Source organism: Lygodium microphyllum, chromosome 18 (assembly GCF_053477565.2).
Source record: "Lygodium microphyllum isolate KBCC chromosome 18, Lygodium_microphyllum_v1.1.10, whole genome shotgun sequence".
Classification (NCBI taxonomy): domain Eukaryota; kingdom Viridiplantae; phylum Streptophyta; class Polypodiopsida; order Schizaeales; family Lygodiaceae; genus Lygodium; species Lygodium microphyllum.
The window spans coordinates 81,965,109-81,974,309 of record NC_141152.1 but is presented as its reverse complement, the minus strand read 5'-3'; the positions used below and the strand labels follow the sequence as shown (position 1 = coordinate 81,974,309).

The 9,201-nt window shown below is 40.0% G+C and overlaps 1 pseudogene; it reads left to right on the top strand.

Annotated features, from left to right (window-relative positions):
- Positions 1 to 298: 298 nt before the first annotated feature.
- Positions 299 to 8,794, top strand: LOC148021083 (eukaryotic translation initiation factor 3 subunit B-like; annotated as a pseudogene).
- The last annotated feature ends 407 nt before the right edge of the window (positions 8,795 to 9,201 follow it).

Genomic DNA, 9,201 nt, shown 5'->3' with positions numbered 1-9,201 from the left:
CTAATAAACGGAGAGGTGTACAAATATCCCATCCAATACCATTGCAAATGTCTAAATGGGCATCAAGAAATTTGGTGTGCACATGTGTCATGACTAAAACTACCTCACACATAATTTCACTATTATGAAAATCTGGAGGAAAATAAAAGAACACAAAGAATGCATAAACCTAAAACCTGCTTCAGAGAGCCAAGCTTCAAACTCTTCTTCCTTAGAATTTCTATTTGTATAAGGATTGGGTTGGAGCCTGGAGGGCCTAGCGTCCCCCTCTTTGTGTTGTTCCTCCGAGCTCACCGCTATGGCGCAGCTCGTCGAGTCGCCACAGGCTCCCCATCACCTTGCCCCTGACCTGCAAGAGGATCTCATCTAGCTTAACATCGACTTCTCCCAACTCAACCTCGACAACATTATCTTACCCCCCAATGAATATTTCGGGACCAAGAGGTGCACGTGGCTCCCGTTTTCTTGATGCCAAATGTTTTCTTGCAATGCTTGGATGTTTCTAACATTTCCTATTTGTAGGAAATGTGTTTCTTGGCAACCATGTGCATGAGCACTCTAGCTCTAGTTATGTGTGGGATTTTCTTGTTGGATTTACTATTAAGATGAATTGCTAAAATACGGTCTACTGCCATTTGGACTTTCAAAGGCCAATTTCAAATGGCCACAAATAACAGCTTGCTAAAGGTTCTTCATGCCCCTAAGTGGCAGTCAACAATAGGCAAGAGAAAGGGAGGGCATGATATGCAAGCTGAATACTTAAAAAAGGAATACTAATGAAAGAGGTCCTAGCTAGGTATGTGCACTTCTGTTGGGCACATGCCAAATGCTTATCCTTGCTATGCAGTAAGAAGTGTTGTTGTAGGTTATAGTGTGGGTTGCCATCAAAGTTGCAAGTTCCCCATTAGTACTTGGATCTATGAGCAATAGGATTAAAAATGTCATAGAATGAAGTGCAATAGTGGAAGTTAAACATGGTTTGTAGCAAGTTGATTGACAATAGATCCAATTTCCGCAACAACATCAGCTGCTGCCACTCAGCTATGTCCTAGTAAGATTGTTGCAGCTGAAGCCTAAAGCATAGCAGTTCAAACAAAGCTTTCTTTGTGATTGAGGGTTCTAAAGGCAATGAATAATGGAAGCAAAGTCATAGAATAGGCAAAATGAAAGCCATTCTCGAATGTGTGCACAAGTGACAACTGAACAGCATAGGAACATGCATTGACTGAAATGAAGATTGTATGAGTAGGAAATTTTATACAAGAAATTCTCAAAAGTCAAGGTAACTCTGAAAATTTTGAGTATATGTGTTGTGGTGGCTGGGCTCCCATATACTAAAGTGGCACCAAAGAAAACATCCTTGTGCCCCTAAATGGCTGAGACACTTTGATGTTTGTCCTTCAGAACCTTGGTTCAATTGAAAAACTCTAGTTTTTAACAACTTTTAATGAGTATGGTGGTTGATGTGTTTGATTTAGTCTCTTGTTTGTGATTTTCATCATCCTAATTGTATGGAAACTTATTTTCTTTAGATTCTAGTATTCCGTTCCACATCTTGTTTGCGGAAGGAAGGGTTTCTTTAGATTTTAGTGCTCCCTTGCACATCTTGCTTGTGGAAGGAAGGCTTTCACAAGCACTATTTCTGTATTGTTGGGCGGTTTTGTGGTATATGTGTGTGTTACACTCCTTGGATACTTTGTTGAGAAATATTGAGTGAGAGTTCATGCTATGCCAACAACTTAGTGTACAAGTTGGCCACATGTTTGCTTAGAGAGATTTCTTCATCTTGCTAAGTTCTTAGTATTTGACGTCTTTGGTCCTATTGAATATTTATACACCCCCTTATAATCAAGTAATTTTGTTCATTGGCGCCATGATGATGATGAAGAAGAAGAAGGGGAGATTAATGAATTTGAATATGGATTTGAGAATGTGATTGTCATTGATAATTTTCCAGCAGTTGCTCCATAAAATTATGAGAAGCTTGAGGGTGTGGTTTGGAAGATTTTTGGTCAAATTAGAGTTATTAGAGAGCATGGCCTTTGGATGCCCAAGGATGAAGAAACTAAAAAGACTAAAGGCTATGCTTTCATAGAAAACACAACGCCTCACGTCTAGCTAGACTCTCAGATGTGCATGCCAATGTGTGGATTATTGTTTGAATTTTGTTTGTGTGGTATACATAGAAGTTCAGGTTTGGATCATACATTTGTTCTTTGAACTTATAAATCATACAATTTTCATGCTTTCAAGAGGCTCAAACAGCTAGAGAACAAACTAATGGCTACAAATTGGATAAGTCCCATGTTTTTATAGTCAACATGCTTGATGAATTTGACAAGTATATGAAAGTGCCACATGAATGGGCACCACTAGAAGTCAAACCTTATACTCCTGGGGGTCTGCATGTAGCTACTCTTGCAGATGCATCTATACCATTCTAGACTACTCAGGTATGATCTCATCCTGATTTACGTGTATGCAAGAAAATATTTTAACTTGGCTGAAGGATGAACAAGGTCAAGACTAGTTTCTCGTTCGATTTGGATCATGGACTGAAGTTTATTAGAATGATACCAAATTAGGGAAACCCAACCCTGTTTATGTTGAGATGACAAGCTCAATACATGTGGACATTAATGATGGACCACCTGGTTAGATGGGTCCACACATCTACACTTAGCATGTCAGTGGTCATTATGACTCTCACATGGCCACTAACTCATTACTTATTATATTCAGGTTGTTACACCTATTTACAGCTGGCATAGTTATAACGCCAGTCGACTAGTGTAGTCAGTTATGCATTGTTTGACTTAGTAGGCCACTTTCCTTTATGTTGTATCTTATCTATACTTGGTGTACATTGTAAAGTGTGTGGAAGAAGAAGAAGAAACCAGCAAGAAAACGTTTTGGCCTCCATCTCTCTTCTTGTCTCTTGAGTGAGCTTCTCCTTGTGCATTCTGTGTGTGTTCGGCGCAGCATCTTGAGCAAGTCCCCCCACCACGCGATTCGTGACATAGTATCAGAGCCGCACCACTGATTGAGGCTGGTTTTGAAGGCTAAAGCAAAGGAGAGGAGCCAAGGATTCGAGCAAGCAAGCAACGGGTAAGAAGCTCTTCCATTCTCTACTTCTTCTCTCGGACAGTGCCTGTGGAGGCACCGGAAGCAGGGCAGAGAAAAAATCTCAGATTGCAGTGAGATTTGGTGTGTGCGAAGAGCATTGTGTATTCTGCAAATCAGCCTCTTAGGGCTATTCCGCTGCTATTTTGGCCATCCGATGTCATTTCAAGCCCCGTTTTAGACTCACAAGGTTGCGGACATCAGTTCAAGGTATCCTACAATTTCAGCTGTCTGTGCCGTATACATGTGCACATGTTACAAATTTCAGATCTGTAATTTCAAAGGTATTTACCAGCAAATAAACACAAGGTTTATCTGCAAACTGGTTGCAAATTGCATGTATTGTTGAGCAGACAGTGAAAAAAGATGTCTAGTGTATTATTATGCACTACAGGTCGAGGGTTGCATAAGATTTGCTTGCTATTTGGTCTTAGTTTTGTGATAATGGTAGAGAACAGTGGAAACCCCATAATTGAGAAGCTCGTCAAGAACAACTACCCTTCATGGAAGTTCCGTGTCACGAACTTCCTTATTGGAAAAGGCCTCTACGAGTTTGTTTCAGGTGAAGAGAAGGAGCTGGAGGTGAGTGATCCTCCAACTGCAGAAGAGACAAAGGCACGGAAGGAATGGAATGCAAAAGACAAAAATGTCATGTATTGGCTATCTGTAGTAATTGACAATAATATGCTAGGACATATTAGAAATGCAAAGAATTCATATGCAGCTTGGACCATACTTGAAAGTATGTTTTCCGTAAATACAAAGGCACGAAAGATTCAACTCAAGCAAGAGTTAAATACATTGACGAAAGGGAAGATGTCTATCAATGAGTATGCACTAAAGGTAAGGAGCATTGCAGATGCCTTGGCAGCGATTGATGCAATGCCCAATGATAATGATTTGGTATCGTCTACCTTGGGTGGACTTAATAATGAAAAGGCTTCGAAGTCTTTTGTAACTTCCGTATATGTCAGAAAGCCATTTCCAGATTTCGATGAGTTGGTCTCCCTTATGATCACTGAAGAGATCAACATGCAGAGTGAGACATCTGAAAAAAGTGGTGAATAGGTCTAAGCTTTCTACTCCAGTTTAGGAAGGGGACGTGCCAGGTCCTCTTCAAGAGGCCATGGTATAGGACGTGGTAGTGACAACCAACAAAACAGATTGAATCAGCAATTTGGCGATATGCAGGTTTCAAGAGGTCGTGTTAACTTTAGAGGTAGGGGGAGCTTTTGAGGAAGAGGTGGATGGCAGAATAGAGGTTCTAACAACTCTGGTATTGTGTGTCACTACTGTGGCAAAACAAGTCATATTGTAGCCCAATGTTATGCTAAGAAAGATGATATTCGCAGTGGTAAGTTGCAGCAAGGAAACTATGCATCGTCTTCACGACAGAATGAAGACAAAAATGAACGTTTGTTTGTTATGCAGCATATGCTGAATGCTATTACAGGAAAGGGAACACATGATGATGTTTGGTATGTTGATTCAGGTGCATCCAATCATATGACCAGCCATGCAGAATGGTTTGGAGAGATGCAAGATTTGTAAAATACAGATTATGTGCAGACAGGTGATGATTCATGCCACCCAATTTTACACATTGGAAAAGTTTCCTTGTCTTTGCATGATGGTAAGACAAAGAGTCTTTTAGATGTATTACATGTGCCATCTATTACAAAGAACTTGGTGTCAGTGGGTCAGATGGTAGAGCAAGGGCTGCAAGTCAAATTTAATGCAAAGGGTTGCTTTGTAGAAGACTTCAATGACAAGTGCAAGTTGGTTGCAAAGGGAAGTAGAGTTGGACGTATGTTTACTCTGGATGCTAGAATTCCTACTATGAATGATGCTATATATGCTAAAGGAAAAGATGTTGTTGCAGCTATTGAAATTTGGCACAAATGCATTGGACATGCAAATGTACAAAGGCTGAAATTAATGCAATCCAAAGGGTTGGGATTACAAGTTTGCCTACATTTAGAATTGCAAAATTTCATAAGGTATGCGAAGCATGTCAGTTTGATAAGCAGACAAGACAACCCTTTTCACATGACAGAGATTTAAACAAAAATATCCTTGATCTTGTGCGTACAGATATTTGGGGGCCTACACAAAATGTATCTCTTGGAGGTGATTCATACTTTGTCACATTCATTGATGAATGTTCTAGAAAGCTGTGGGTATATTTTATGAAGGAAAAGAGTGAAGCATTTGAGCACTTTAGAACTTTCAAGGCTGCAGTTGAAAGAGAAACAGGCTTGAAAGTAAAGTGCTTGAGGTCAGATGGAGGGGGAGAGTACCTCTCGAATGAGCTCAGCGATTTTTTGAGCTTTCATGGGATAAAGAGACAGTTCACATGCAGGTATACCCCACAGCAAAATGGGGTTGCAAAAAGAAAAAACATGCATATTGCAGAAGTTTCACGCACCTTGATGGCTGAAAAGAATATGCCTAAGCATTTCTTGTCTGAGGCTGTTCATACTACTGTTTATATTATGAACAGAACTCCCACAGCTGCAGTTCATGGTATGGCCCCCAAAGAATATTTTACAGGTAAGAAGCCTGATGTCTCACACTTGAAAGTGTTTGGCTATATTGCATATGTTCATGTGCCAGATGAGTTGCAGAAGAAACTGGATCCAAAGGCTGAAAAGTGTGTCTTTCTTGGATACTCTTTAGAGCAAAAAGGATATCGTTGTTATAACCCTGTCACATGTAAGTTCAGAGTGAGAAGGGATGTCATCTTTGATGAAATGAGCAGTTGATATGCATCTAGTGGTGATGCATTAGATGATGATGATGGCCATGATACTCATGTGCAGGCTAAAAAGCAAGAATCACAGACTCTTAGTGGACCAGATACATTATCTGGCAGTCCTTGGTTTGGGAGACTAAGGAGTATCCCTACATCTTCAGGTGCATCTAGTAGCACTACAGGTAAAGACAAAGGAAAGAATAAAGTATCAGATGGCATTGATGCAGTTCTTGATGGAGACTCCAGTGGCTTAGAGAGCTTGGATGATGAGCTTGGCATTCCTTCAATGAGGACTCCAGGTGTGCAGAGAGCATGCGTCAATGCAAAGACTCCATTGAGTGATCCAGTGGTACGCAGGTCTAGCAAGGTGAGATACCCTGTTAACAGATTTGGTTTTGAAGGTTATGCAGCTCACCATTATGCTTATATGGTGAAAGTGATTGAGAATGTTGAGCCCACATGTTTTGAGAAGGCTGTTGGTCATGCTCATTGGGATGCAGCAATGGATGAGGAGATGGCTGCATTAGAGGCCAATAAGACTTGGGATCTAGTATTATTGCCGAAGGGCAAGAAAGCTATTGGATGTAAGTGGGTTTATAAGATTAAGCACAATGCATATGGTTCTATTAGTAGGTACAAAGCTAGGCTGGTTGCAAAAGGCTATGCCCAGACATATGCATAGATTATGAAGAAACCTTCAGTCTAGTTGCTAGGATGGCAACTGTCAGATGTGTGATTGCTTTGGCAGCAGCCAAACGTTGGAGGTTGCAACAAATGGATGTGAAGAATACCTTCTTGCATGGTGATTTGCAGGAAGAAGTGTATATGGATCAGCCAACAAGTTATGAATATTTAGAGCATCAGCAGATACATGTTCTCTCTTGGTAGTGCAGCAGTTACTTAGAGTAGCAAAAAGCAATCTACAGTTGCTTTGTCGAGTACAAAGGCTGAGTATAGAGGTGCTCCTGTTGCAGCATGTGAGGTAGTATGGCTGCAAAAGTTATTAGCTAATTTAGATGTGCAGGTGAAAGGTCCAGTTGTCATTTATTGTGACAACATGAGCAGTATACAGTTGGCTAGGAACCCTGTGTTCCATGCCATGACAAAACATATTGAGGTACACTACCACCTTGTGAGAGAGAAGGTACTAGCAGGTGAGATTGACTTGGTATATGTTAGCACACAGGATCAGATAGCTGACATCTTCACAAAGGCATTAGGTACAGAGAAGCTTCAAAAGTTTCGAAGCTTACTTGGAGTTGCAGAGATGCAGTTGAGCTTGAGGGGGAGTGTTGAGATGACAAGCTCAACACATGCGGACATTAATGATGGACCACCTGGTTAGATGGGTCCACACGTCTACACTTAGCATGTCGGTGGTCATTATGACTCTCACATAGCCACTGACTCATTACTTATTATATTCAGGTTGTTACACCTATTTACAGCTGGCATAGTTATAGTGCCAGTCGACTAGTGTAGTCGGTTATGCATTGTTTGACTTAGTAGGCCACTTTCCTTTATGTTGTATCTTATCTATACTTGGTGTACATTGTAAAGTGTGTGGAAGAAGAAGAAGAAACCAGCAAGAAAACGTTTTGGCCTCCATCTCTCTTCTTGTCTCTTGAGTGAGCTTATCCTTCTGCATTTTGTGTGTGTTCGATGTAGCGTCTTGAGCAAGTCCCCCCACCACATGATTCATGACAGTTTACCACTATTTCGTAAGTTGAATTTTCTGCATTTTAGATAGTTTTAGCAAAAAAACATGTTGTATATTGACAATTGGCTTTTGCAATAGTTTTGGACACAAAGCTTTGTGCAATGGTCTCCCCTTTGGGTCTTAGCTTGCCACAATTCATAGACAAGGTGCACCTATATGGGGTGGTGCCCAGACCTTTAACCAAATAATGTGATGCATTCATCCTCAAGTATGACTCATCTTCTCTGGTTTATGGTTTGTAAGTTGGGAATTTTGCTTAATATGAATGTTGGCTCTTGTATCAATTCTGTGATCTACTCTTTCAAGTTAGGCTGATTGACTTCTCTCCAGGAGAGAAATATATTGTGGCATATAGTAGTCATGAACCAAGCAACCCCATAGATACACATGTTATTGATGAGTTTTTTGTGTTATGCACTATTTTTTTCTTCAAGCTCATTGTTATTGTGTTAAGTGGGGTGTCCCCTTTATCTTTAGCATTCACAATAGTGTAGTTTTGGAGTGTCTCGACTGAATTTGCTGCTTTAACTGGGTCTTGCATAATTTGACATGTAAGTCTAGTGTAGATCCCCAGTATCCCCAGTAGGGACGATCTCAAACAAAAGAACTTGTTCAGTGTTAGTGATTGCAAAATGTACTAGAAAAGCAATGGGGATTATTTGGACGTGAAAGTAGATAGGTACACAAAAACAAAAACAATGGGGATTTATCATTTTGGCTGGGCTGAAGGCATACATTGGGAGTTAGAGTTCTACAATGTTGATGAATTGGAAACAATGGCCACAACTGACCACTTCATGGCCACAAATGTAGATTGGGATCCAACAGGAAGGTAATGATTTTTAGAACTCTCATGGTTTTGGTTCACAGGATATAGGAAATTATAGTAGATTATGGAACAGTTACCATTTACTTCTAAGTAGTGTGATCTATAATCATTTGCATTTACTTGTAATCAAGTTCGTATAAACGTCAGTCACATCTGTACATCAAATTGAGAATGGTTTCAATATCTAGGCTTTTAGTGGCAAATTGCTTTATCGACTTCCTATGGATAGGCTTTTCCAGGTAAGGAGAATGGGTTGAATTTATCTAGCTGACTTATGCCTTGGAGTAGTACATTATGTGTTACCATTTAGTGAAAGCTGGTGTTTGGTTTTAACAAATATGTGCAGTGCAAATCGGAGTTGACCTGAATTGCTATGAAGTTTTAAGTGTTGCCAGAGCAGTATGGTTTGAATTTGTACCTCTGCTGACTTATGCCTGGAGTAGTGGATTGCGTGTTTTCATCTAGCAGAAGCTAGTGTTTAGAATTAAAAGATATATGCAGTGCAAATTGGAGTTGAGAGGAATTTTTATGGAGTTTTAAGTGTTTGGAAGCTACTATTTGGAAGTAATAGCTATATGCAGTGAAAATTGGAGCTGACATGAATTGCTATTGAGTTTTAAGTGTGGTTTTTGAGAGTTGAAATGATCTATTTTTTGGATGATTTTTGTTGTTTTTGAGAGTTGAATGGTTAATTTTATGAGATGATTGATTGGTTTGCAAGTGTTTTGAGAGTGTTTTGGATAGGTTGGAATGGTTTTATTAAGCTCTTGATGT